The 12,300-nt window shown below is 50.0% G+C and overlaps 1 protein-coding gene across 1 annotated transcript in view; it reads left to right on the top strand.

The window, feature by feature from the left end:
- Positions 1-12,300, top strand: part of GALNT10 (polypeptide N-acetylgalactosaminyltransferase 10) — a 214,189-nt gene that overhangs the window by 180,017 nt on the left and 21,872 nt on the right. The gene's annotated exons all lie outside the window — the stretch shown is intronic.

Here is a 12,300-nt window from a genome sequence, read left to right as displayed (position 1 = left end):
GATACACAGGTTTTAGGGAGTACTGTGCTCCGAGGATGTCCCCCGGCCTCCCAGATCCTGAGGTAGCCTGAGTGCTTCCTGGCCGCCCCTCTCAGGTTTTCCTTTTTGTACCCACCTCTGCTGGAGTGGGCCGTAGAGACCAGTAGTGGTCAAGAGCCCAAGTTGTGGACTTAGAAAAGTGTGGTTTCAAATCCCAACTCCACTTCTCAGTGTGGTTTCAAATCCCAACTCCACTTCTCAGGAGCTTGGTGATGGGCCAAGTTCAGTTAGCTTTCTTTCCTCATCTGAAATAAGAGAGTAATGATACTACCTACCGTACAGCCTGTTGTGAAGATTGAATGAGGTAATATCTTAGAAGTGCTTAACATACAACCTGGGGACACAACCAACAAGAATTGGTAGAATTTTTTAAAGAACCAGTGAGGGGCGCCTGGGTGGCTCGGTCATTTAAGCATCCAACCCTTGGTTTGGGCTCAGGTCATGATCCCTGGGCCCAGCAATCAAGCCCCACATCTGGCTCTGCACTCAGCGGGGAATCTGCTCAAGATCCTTTCCCCCCTCCCCTCTGCTCCTCCCCCTGCTCCCTTACATGGGTGGGTGCACGTGCATATTCTGTCTAAAATAATTAATCAACAACAAACTAAAAATGTTAAGAAAAAAAAAATCCAGCGAATGAACATTTACCCTACACCAGCCCATGTGCTATAGAAGCTTGGACAATGGTAGTAAGGAAATGGTGGTTACTAGTTAGCTACCCACACTTCTAGGGCCACTTTCTCTCCTTCACTTGTGGAATTCCACATTGAGTCAGGTGAGGAAGAGAGGCTTGGCCCCTCTGAGGAAAGGGTTAGCTTATTCTGTGCCCTTGGGGCCGGCCAGGGCCTGCTGCTAACATCCCCAGGAGCCCTGGAAGGGCATCTCCTCGCCCACAGGGGATGGCCAGTAGCAGCATTGCTGGGAAAACACAACCCCAATGCCCCCCCCCACCCCCAGCTTGGGCACCAACTTTTTATGCAAGAGACCATTGTCTCAGTGACTGAGACTTTGGTGATGGGGTCACATCCCAGCTCTGCCTCTTCCGACCAGCTGTGTGATCTTGGATAAGGAAGGCTCACCTCTCCGAGCTTCAGTTTCTGCTTCCACAAAATGAGCTTAATGATATTTGAATCCTCACAGGGCCGAGCAGAGAACTAAATGTGACCATGCTGGTTGGGTGCTCCTGAACAACATCCCAAAGTCTGTTTTCATTCTCGACATCATTACTGTCACTGCACGAACTGCTGCTTGAGCCGGTCAGAACCGGGGAACGTAAACCCTTCCTTAGCAAGCAAACAACCTGGAATTCTGCCACATTATTTGGGTTTGAAGGGCGATCTGTGTCTGCTCTACCTCCGGAGTTCTGAGCTGTCTCCCGTAAGAGGCCCGGCCCCTAAACTAACACTCGTGTCCAGGGCTGATAGTCGAAATACTTAACGGCGATGAGGGTCCAGGCACCAACCAGTCAGAGGGGACGCCAGCTGCAAACAGGTCTGTGTCCCCTCTGATGTGCAACAGCTGGATTTCAGCCCTGCTCAGAGCTGACAGGACACTGTGCCAAAGCCTTCATACGTGTCGGCTTATTTCATCCTCCCAGCATCCCTAGCAGAGTGATGTCGTCATTATGCCCATTTCACAGGCAGGGAAGTGGGGCTCAGACCAAGGCCCCACATAGGTGGAGTAATGGAACCAGGACCTGGCCCCAGGTGTGCCTGACTGCAGAGCCCGCACTCTGACCTGCCACGTTTCCTAGGCCTCTGTGGGGACAGGAGAGGGAGAGAAGGACACTTGAGAGGAAAATGAGCCTGTGAAGTTAACCACAGTCTTTCCTCCTTTCATTTGTTTTTGTCCCCCTCCTGGGGTTATTCTTAATTTACTGGGATATTCTACAGCCTCTCAGTGAAGTGAATTAATGACAGTCTAAGTAAGAAATAGCAAAGAGGTTTCCTCTCACAGCCAACTCCGATCTGCTCAGGGATAGGGGCTACCCAACACTGTGTCACTGTGTATTCCAACGCTGCAGCCAAGCTAACCAGGAAAGGCAGTGATTGATTAGTGATGTCTGCCATGGGTGCAGGCCTAGCAAGTGATGGCACAGATGTCATTCATTTCATATCCCTAGGCCATGCAGTCTCGTTTTCCAAATGTCACATCTTCATGGGTACAGCGAAACCACACACAGGGAATCCAAAGAGTTGTAACCTCACAATTCCTCAATCTGGCAAATAATCTTGACTTACGAAGTTTCCTACCAAGTGTGTGCCCAGAAATGGGCACACCTGTGTTCTGAGTGCTCACCAGAATGGAAATGGCAGTAGGATAGGAATGTGTGTGTATTTCACTCACTGCTGTATCCCAGGTCCCTAAAGGATTGCCTGACACAGACGAGGCACTGAATAACTTTGTGTTGGTGTGTCAAACAGAGCCATTGTGTCACTGGCCAGAAACCAACCCCCATGGTCAAGAAGTCCCGGTTCAGAAACGCCCTCCTTGGAGAAGAGTCAACAGAGAAGGCTTTGCACAAAGGAATTCCTAAACCCAAAAAGACTTCTTTCTGTGGGTTTCAAAGACCCATCTAATGATGCTCATCAGGCAATTACAGCAGAACAAATGGCATTTTTCTCCACACAGTTTATTTACAAAAGACTTGCTAATGAAGCCATATTGGAAGTCTCTCACCCGGGAGGGGGACGGAGGGCTGGCTCCTGTTTCATTTGATCCAATTAATGTCCTTCTTCTCTAGGGGAAAGTGTTCTGTGTAATGAGGACGCTCCCAGGTCTAGAAGGGAGACTGGCCTCCCTCAGTTTTCTCTCTCCTGGCTTGGAGAGTGTGGGTTCCCAGAGCCCGTGCTGGCTCATCTCCAGCACATTGTCTCCCAAGCCCCCGCGGAAGGCCTGCCTGCCGTGCTGAGGGGACAGGAGAGCCCATTCATGCGCCAGAGACGCCTCCCTGTGATGCCAGGTGTTCCATTTCAGCCAGAGCGGAACGTTTTGAAAGGGCGGTATTCCCTCTGCTTCATCTCTGCTGAGACCCGTTTTCTTCTTGGTGACAGAGAAAAGAGAATGGTCTGAAAGGCTCGAGTGTATTTTCAGAAATTAAGATAAATTGATATGCGCCATCAGGACTGATGAATTAATACTTTGGCTCCTATTCCAGAGTAGGCCATCTATCCTGATGGGAAAACCCTAGAAGAGGTATTCTGAAGGCTTTGAAATTTCCGGAAGAGTCATTGATTTTTTTTCTCACTCTCTCTTTCTCTCTCTCTCTCTCTCAGCCAGGAGAGATTTTGTTTCCAAAAGGCACAGTCAGACTATCAAAGTCTTCCAGGTTTGCAGTTAGAATCTTCCCTGTTCCTAGTGGCTGGTTAAATGTTGAACTCCACAGCCTGCCTGTACCTGCCTCTGTGAGCTGACCCCTGCTTGTCCGTCCACCCTCCCCCTGTCCTCTTGCCCCATTGCCTTAGTCTGCACTCTTGGTTACAGATGACCCAAATCCTAGTCAATCTGATTTCAGTGAAAAATCAGAATCAGGGGCACCTGGGTGGCTCAGTGGGTTAAAGCCTCTGCCTTCAGCTCAGGTCATGATCCCAGGGTCCTGGGATTGAGCCCCGCATTGGGCTCCCTGCTCAGCACGGAGCCTGCTTCCCTTCCTCTCTCTCTCTGCCTACCTCTCTGCCTACTTGTGATCTCTGTCTGTCAAATAAGTAAATAAAATCTTTAAAAACAAAAACAAAACAAAACAAAAAATCAGAATCAGTTGGCTCACACAGTGGAAATTCCAGGACGGACCTTTCAGGCTTGGCTGGATCCAGGGGACTAATCCATCTCCTCTGGTCTCCATCTCTCTCAGTCCCTTGACTCTGCTTTCATCCGGGCTGGCTTCCTGCTCAGGGCAGGCTTTCTCTTGTGGAAATACCCAGCATCCCACTGGAAAGAGAGTTTGTCTTTCCCATCATTCCTGCAGAAGTCCCCAAGTTGAGTCTCACTGGCCTGCTGGTTCCTTGCCCATCCTGTAGACAGGAAAGTGGGGTTGGGCCGATTCCCCAGAGGAGAGTCCAGGGACTCTATCTAGAAGGAGAATGGATGTGGGGCAGAGCAAACCACAGATGTCCATACAGATGTGTGTGCCCAGCCATATGGAACTACTCACAAGCTCTATGCTCATATGTCAAGTCATCTTTGGAAGCACATACTGTTCACACTTCTTGAAACACCTTTCCTTAGTCTGGCCAGCCCACATGCAGCCTTACCTGAGCTCCCTGTACTGGCTAGGGTCCACCCCAACATCAGTCCTGGCTTGGCTCTGGATTCCTCACTCTGACATGACCCAAGGGGTGGACTGTCTTCCCCAGTGGACTGTGAGCTCCCTGGAGGCTATCTCTAGACCCAGTGTCTGGCCCATAGTAGGTATTTTAAATAACTTAGTGGCATCAGTTCATATCTGACAAAACTTCCTTCGCCCAGACTTATATCACCATCTTTGGGTAACAGTGATGTGGTGGGAAGGGTACTCAACAAGAAGGCAGGGCACTGGCTTCTCATCTTGGCTCTCCATCTATCCATCTGGGGGCCCTAGACCAATCGCTTGACCTCTCTGGCCCTCACATCCCAGACAGTGCTGTTGTAACTTTCCTTCTTATCCCACGAGATAGAATCAAATAAGATGCCGTGGGGGTACACAGGTACAAGGATGGCTTGGTAGAGATGGTAGCAGTAGGATGAGCCAGAAGGAGGACTGCCCAGTGTCTCTGGGAGGCCACGATTAGGCTGTCTTCAACTCTGAGATCCAGGAGAGAGGAAGTATCAGCAGGACAATATGTATGTGCCTGCAGGAGAGAGGAGGGCTTTGCAACATGCTGAGTGGATAGCTCGTGGGAATAGCAATTTGGCAAAATCTGTTCCATGCCAAAGCAAGCACATTCTTTGACCTCAAATTCCACACCCAGGAGTTTGTGCAAAAGAGACAGCTACAAGGATGAGCAAAGATTTAGGTAGAAGCTATTTATTGAGACCTTACTTACAATAGGGAACAATGGAAAATGACCCAAATGTACATCCTACAGGTATAAGTAAGTTAGAACACACCTAAACAATGGAATATTATAAAAAGTTAGATGCCTGCAAAATTAAGTTTAAACAGAAGTGAAAGATAGTTTATATGTAATATGATCTCATGTTTCATGTTTAAAAATATGAGGAAGGCAAACCAGCAAACAAAAACCCAGAGACTCTCCTCATGCCAAGTAATGTTTCCTGGGCACGCACACCAGAAATGTGTGGGGCTCCATGCATGGCACTGTTCACACACTGTCGTTCGACCTCCATGATACACCCAAGGTGCTGCTCTGATTTTCTTCTTTTTGTAGACAAGGATACTGAGGCTCAGGTTAAATCACTTCCACAGAATCACACAGCTGGAACAGGGATGCCAGCCCTGCTTGTTGGACTCAGACGGAGCCTGGCTCTGACCCACAGAACCATGAAGGGTTCCTGTCCCTTGCGGCATCAGGGGTAGGAGAGCTCCAGATGCGGCCATCCCCTTCTACTGATGTGTTTCTGTAACAATGAATATGTTCATCATAAGTACTTATCACTTCTATAATCAGGAAAAAATTAAGTTTTTTTTTTAACTGAGAAGGAAAAAAAATGTTAGTTTTTCAGCCCTCCTAGCACCCTCTCACCATATATATCCCACTGCTGTGTCTGGGCCATTTGCAAGTTCAGGGATGAGGGTTCCCACCGAGGCAGGACTCCAGGGAAGGCAGTGACAGTGAGGAAACCCCAGGGAAGGACTGAGCGCCCTGAGCTCAGGAGGGTGGGCTCAAGAAGGCAGAGGCAGCAGCCACTACCCTATGGGAGGGAGAGACAGGGACATCCTGAGGCTCCCCTGGGGCAGGCTCACGTTAGCAAGGGAGTAACGGAATGCCACACGAGGAGACGGGGGACAGCCTTGTTGGAGAGGGAAACCCATCACGTTTGAGTAGAGGCAGGAGTGTCAGGGGGCCTGGCTTTGCTTTGTTTGATATAGCTGTCAAAGCCCAACCCAGTCCCAGGCTGCAGATTTGGGGCAGATTTTCAAAAAGGAAATGCTCAGGTTTTCCTTCTATAAAACTCACAGCAGCATCAGGAGGATTAAATGGAAGAGTGTGGAAAGAAGGTAGGAGCACCCCCAGAAACTGGTTACAGTCGATGTTGTGACCTGACATCTTTAGTGGTCCAGTGACTGGGCCAGGGTCCCTCGGCTAGATCCTAGGTGTCCTGATCCTAAAGAGCCCCAGGCTCATGTCACTCCCCATGGTGGGAGAGGTGGAGGAAAGGCCAGCCCACCTAGAGAGAGGCCACTGTTACAGGCAGGGCCCGGAAGTCAGGTCCAGCCCCCAGGGGAGTTAAGGTGCCGCCCAGCAGGGAGAAATGAGTTCCAGAGACCAGTTCAAGAGGCAGAAGGCAATCCGGGAATCCAAGCACCCGCATGCCAACACCTTTCCCTATCTCTCTCCCCTCCCCCTTCCAGCCCCTCTGACTCCGACCAGCTGCAGTGTCGCTGCAGGGCCCCCCTGGCGCTAGCTCTTTCCTTCAGTGGGTTATCCAAGGATGCCAGGAGCATGCTGGCTGCACATTCCCCCTGCCAGCCACAGGTGCCCAGCCCAAGAGCCGCCTGCTGGAAGCAGGGAGAGCATTCTGCTCATGACTCTGAGCAAGCCCTTTAAAATTCCACGAACATCTCTGTCTGTGGGGGCCTGCGAATCCCCCCATTCCTCCAGAAAGGTGGCTCAGAGGCCCGAGGCCGTCTGTCATACACGGCTAACCAACCAGCACACACCTGTCTCTCCACGCCTCCATCTTTCATCACTAAAAATGGCGAGAGCAGCTTCTTCAGAGCTTTGCCATGAGAACTAAATGGCATGGAACATTTATCTGGCCTAAGAGCCAGGCGGAAAAGAGGCATTCAGTAAGTGATAGCTGTTCCCATCAGAACCCTCATGTTACCACACCGCGGGATTAAGTACCTGGCCCTCAGAGGCATGCCTTCTGGGTTCTGGTGCAGGCGTGATCAGCTAGTCACTGTGTGGCCTTGGGGAAGTGACCTAACCTCTCTGGACGTAGCTTCGTAGCTATCAGATGGGGATAGAATAATCCTTACTTCATAGCGTAGGTGTTAACATCATGTTAGTCAAACGGTGTTAAACTTAGCTCAGGGCTTGGCACATAATAAATGCTCAATAAACAGTGGCTACTAATGTTGGCATTGTTGCAGCTGATGTGATGGGGCTACAGGTGTAGGAAGGCAGGAAAGACAGAGTGGAAAGAGCTTGGAGGCTGACAAGACAAAGGCCAAAGCCTCGGCTCCAGGCCCAGCTCTGGAGCGAACTCTCAGTGAGCTCTTGGACGTCTCCGTTGCCCTTTCTGCTGAAGCTGTATCTTCACATCTATGAGGGTACTAGTAACCCCAAGCTCACAGGGCTGGCTGTGTGAACTCACTAGTACCATTATCTTGAGGAAGGCTGTCACTATTCCAGTATGTACTGGTGCTCAAAGTGTGGGCCCCAGACCAGCAGTATCTGCAGCATCTGAGAACTTGTTAGAAATGCAAATTCTCGGGCTCCACCCCAGACCTGCTGCATTAGACACCCTAAGGGTGGGGACCAGCAGTCTGTATTTTAGCCAGCTTTCCAGGTGATTCTGATGTTCCTAAGGGTGAAAACTGTGGCTGTGATGAATACATGGGGTCTTGTACAGAGAGCGCTCAGGCTTGGATGTGGAAGGACAGAGCAGACAGGCAAGCTGCCTGGCGGGTTGGCCAGCACATCCCAGCACCTTCCCCCAGCTATAGACTTGGGTCATTGGGTCCACGCTTGGCAGCGAGTTTCTAGTCCAGTTTTTCCAACAGGGTTTTAGAGCAAGGCTGACCAGTGACTAGGCCATGTGTAAATAAATGAATGAAAGAAGGAAAGGAAGGGAGGGAGGGAGGAAGTTCGTTAGTATGGGCTGTATTACTGATGGAAAGAAAGGCAAGGTGCCCCACCGAGCAGAAAAGTGAACGAACGGCATGGTTCTCAGCGGCTTCCACAGCCCAAGTACATGGCACGTGGAGAGGGCTGGAAGCGACCGAGAACAGAAGAACAGGTAGGAGAGAGCCTTGTTTGCAAGTCGGGGCGGGGGAGGGTACGCTTTGTTCTGCAGACAAGACAGGTGCTAATAGGGGGCTTGGCAGAAGACCATAATAGGGTCAGGACCAGGCTTTAGAAAGATTAAATCGGAGAGGTGCAGACTCCCTGGAGGTCTCCGAGCTGCCTGGTTCTGGGGGAGCCAACCCTGGATTCCACTCTGGGCTCTGCCATTTTTGAGCAGAGGGACCTTGGGGAAGGCGCTTCATCTCCCCAGGCCTTGGGTTCCTCACACGTAGAAGGTATAATAGCACCTTCCTCAATGGCTTGTTATGTAAATGCTCTGTTCAAAGTACAAGTCAAACCTCAGGGACCCTGCATCTTAACTGAATTTCTTTATTAGTTTAAGAAACAAAACCCTAATGTAAGGCAACTATCGCCCTTTTTTTTTTTTTTTTTTTTGCCAACTTGTCTATAAACACCTAGGGATATGGTTCAATTAGTCAAATACTTAATTTATTCATTTAGATACACATATGCTTAAAACTATATTATGTAAAATATTAACTTAAAAGTAAATTCAAGTGGGTTTTAAAAATCAAATAAAACCGTTTTTTTTCCCACTCTGTACCAGCTGTGTGCATCCAGTAATCATCTAAAACTACCATGAGTGAGGTCCTTTCATGCTGGCAAGAGTCCCTAAAACAGCATCCCCTAATATATTCAAAATAACAAGAGCCTCAGAAAAGACGGATGTAACACCATTTCTTATTTCCTCAGGGAAGTGCCCACCAGCTCCCGTGCACCCACGTACACATTGCTCACAGCCCTCTGCTTCGGGATTACCTCATTTCAGCCTCATCACAACCCCGGGGGGCAAACACAAAACTTCATCCCATTTCACAGACAGGGAAACTGAGGCTTTCAGACTGCCAAAGCTTGCTTAAGAGCCTGGATTAGACCTCAGTCCTTACTCTAGAACCAAGCTCCTAACAGCAACCCTGGGCACCTTCTGAGCACACAGATGGCAGAATAACTGGGGGTAATTACTGTTTTTATTTCCCCCAAGTACAACTAAATAGGGTTTGGACCCCATAGAGGTCCCCAGCCGAGATGCCAGGAGTAGAAGCTGTTGCTGGCTGTTATCTTCTCCTGGCCATCAGCAGGTAGGACGGCCGCCCAGGCCTGGTGGCATCCAGGCAGCTGTGTCTTCGACAGAGGGAGGTCCCCTGACAGGACTGGCCCTTCTGCCATGTGCTCTCTGGGACCTGGTGTGTCTTTCTGATGCATATCACCACTTGTTTCTTTACTCCTCAGTTTAGAAGATAAGAGCAAGTAATTGTCTTTTATAGACACTGTAATGAAGCCTGTCATCACACAAAAGAAGTTTGCTAATAAAATAAATCAAAGCAGCAATGAAAATGAATGGGGAGCAAGCTTTTACAATTTGGTTTGTACTCGTTCTGCAGGGGAGAAAGGCACCAAAAAACGGGCTGATGGTGTAGGGGCAGGGGGTGGGGGCGGTGTTTGCTTACTCCTTGTGCCGAGGAGCCCGGCGCCCAGAACAGGCAGCCGCATTCCCTGTGGGTGAGGAGGCCAGCAAGGGGCTGGACAGGGAGGGAGGGAAGGAAGCCGACAGAAGAAAGGGGCTGCAAATATGTCATCTCGTTGGTCTATGCGTGTCTGCACCCAAATATGTGGGGTCCCAGCCACATGTGGTCTGGCTGCTGCAGGCTGTGCCCCACTCCCTTTGCCACCAGCTGGAGTCTTCTTCTGCCCGTGTGTTACTCTGGGGAGAGACAAGCACCCTGGGGCAGCCAGGCCCCCAGAGGTGCCCCATGACTGTACCAGCCACCCTCGCCCCCCACCCCCAACAGCCCTGTCATTCTCGTCAGCTACAGGTTCTGCCACTAAGTTAGAAAAACCACTTCATGTCTCTGAACCTCAGTTTTCTCCGTTTTGGAAATCAGGCCACGGGTGAGAAACCATGATGGTGTTGGGCAAAGGGGCAAATGCTGTATCATTTCAAGGTGGTGGTACTTCTCGTTCTTTTGCAAACAGAAATGAACATGGTCAAGCCTGCCACGGCCAGGCATCAAGCTAAGTGCTTTTCACGACTGTCCCATTACACGTGAGCACCCTGGTGAGTTAGTAGTGAGCTGTCACACCCAGGTCACAGGACACTGCAGCTCCCCTGAAGCCACAGTGCTACAGGTGAAGGCCTGGTACCAACCACACAGCTGCACAAGGCAGCGTTGGGAATGGGGAGGGGTGTGTGCTCAGAGCCCCAGGCCATGGCTGTCCTGGGTCTGAGTGGCAGCTGTCTCAGCTGTGAAGGAAGGCGGGAGAGGGCCCTAACGGTACACCAGTGGGGGCCCAGGTCCATGAGCAGAACCACAGGACCTGGGATCAAGACCATCTGTGGCCACATCCCACCCAGGGCGAGTCATGACCCCATTCTGGGCCTTCAGCTTTTGTCATGTTCCTGGAGGGAGAGTCCCCTCCAGTCTTGGGATCCTGCCAGATAACCAGCAAACACCACAGAGGTGCTGATCACTGTGGAAGATGCTAGAGGGCCTTGTGAAGAGTTGGGCGTGCCCTACACTGGGCCCTTTCAGGCTGTTCGGGTGCTCCCAGAGGACTCGGGGGTTGACAGCAGCTTCAGCCAAACAGATATCTGTGTCTGAAGGCAGTTCCCATTCTCATTTGGCTGTCGGTGGGTCATGGTCAAGGCAGGGAAGCTGAAGCATAAACCCGTCCTCCCAAACCGGGACTCCTTCTGGGCTCCGGACGTCTCAGGATTCTGAGGGTGAGTTTGGGACAACTCACACCGCTCAGCAGATGAAGGGCATCCTGGTCCTTCAGGAACCTTCAGGCTGGTGGCCACCGTGGTCAGGGCCAAAGAAACCAGAGGTCACAGCAAAGAGAAGGACTTGAAGATTGATCATTCTGTACACAAAGGAAGGTTTCCTGCCAGGCAGAGCTGGAGATACATCCTGGCTGGCTAATGCGAGTTCAATATGGAGTTCGGGGAGCTGGATGCCGGCCTAGTCAACTCTCCAGGAGACGGTCAAAAATAGAGTGGGATAAGGTGTCCCCCACCTGCTCCGCACCACTCTGCCTCCCAAAAGGCTGGGCTAGCCCAGCCACAAGCTGGGCAATATCCGCCAGACAAAAGCATCGCTTCCACATCAGTCATTTTGTATAAAGGAAGAGTTATTGTTATGGGATGCTGGCGCCTGATCAATATCTCCTGCTTTGAAAATAAACTTCTTGGCTTGGCCTTGACATTAATCTACCATCAGGAGCCCATTATCTCAAGACCAATGTTCTGTTCTATTGACTTGCTCCATTTTTTTTTTCTCCCCCAAGATCAGACTATAATTGCATTTCTCCAGGCAGCACTTCCACTAATTGTAGCCCCATGCATACAGATCCCCTTGGAGGCAGCCTGGGCCACAGTACCTCCGGGGTCATTGGAGACAGTGGCTGGCGGAGGCCAATGAGGGACTGAGGACACCCAGGTACCTGTGGTGGGAAAGCAGCCCTTCTAGAGCCTGTGAATTAATTAAGACATGAAGCCAGATCCCCAATATCCCATGGAGCCATTCAAGCTGGAAAATACTCTTGCACAGAATCAGGGTTGCAAATGTTCCCACTCCTGCTCTTCATTCATAAATGAGGGAACATGGTAATAACGTTAATAATAACACACCGAGGGGCACCTGGGTGGCCCAGCCAGTTGAGCAACCATCTCTTGATCTCAGCTCAGGTCTTGATCTCAGGGTCATGAGTTCAGGCCCCGAATTGGGCTCTGCACTGGGCATGGAGCCTATTTTTAATATATATATATTAATTATATTATATATATAATATATATAAATATATATTAATATATATTATATTATATATTAATATATTATATATGTACATATATTAACATTATATATATATATATATATATATATATATATATATATATATATTCCCAAGTACAGCTGAGCCCTACCATCACTACAGCATCCACAAAACCGAAGCATGACTGCCTCTATCTGGAAGAACCTCCCAGGCCCTCCCTGCACCCTAGCCCATTCTCCAGCCAGGCAGAGTCATCTTAGTAAAATAGAAATTGGATCATATTGTCACCCTCACTGAACAC

Source organism: Martes martes (genome assembly GCF_963455335.1).
Source record: "Martes martes genome assembly, chromosome: 5".
NCBI lineage: Eukaryota > Metazoa > Chordata > Mammalia > Carnivora > Mustelidae > Martes > Martes martes.
This window is presented reverse-complemented; position numbering and strand designations above follow the sequence as displayed.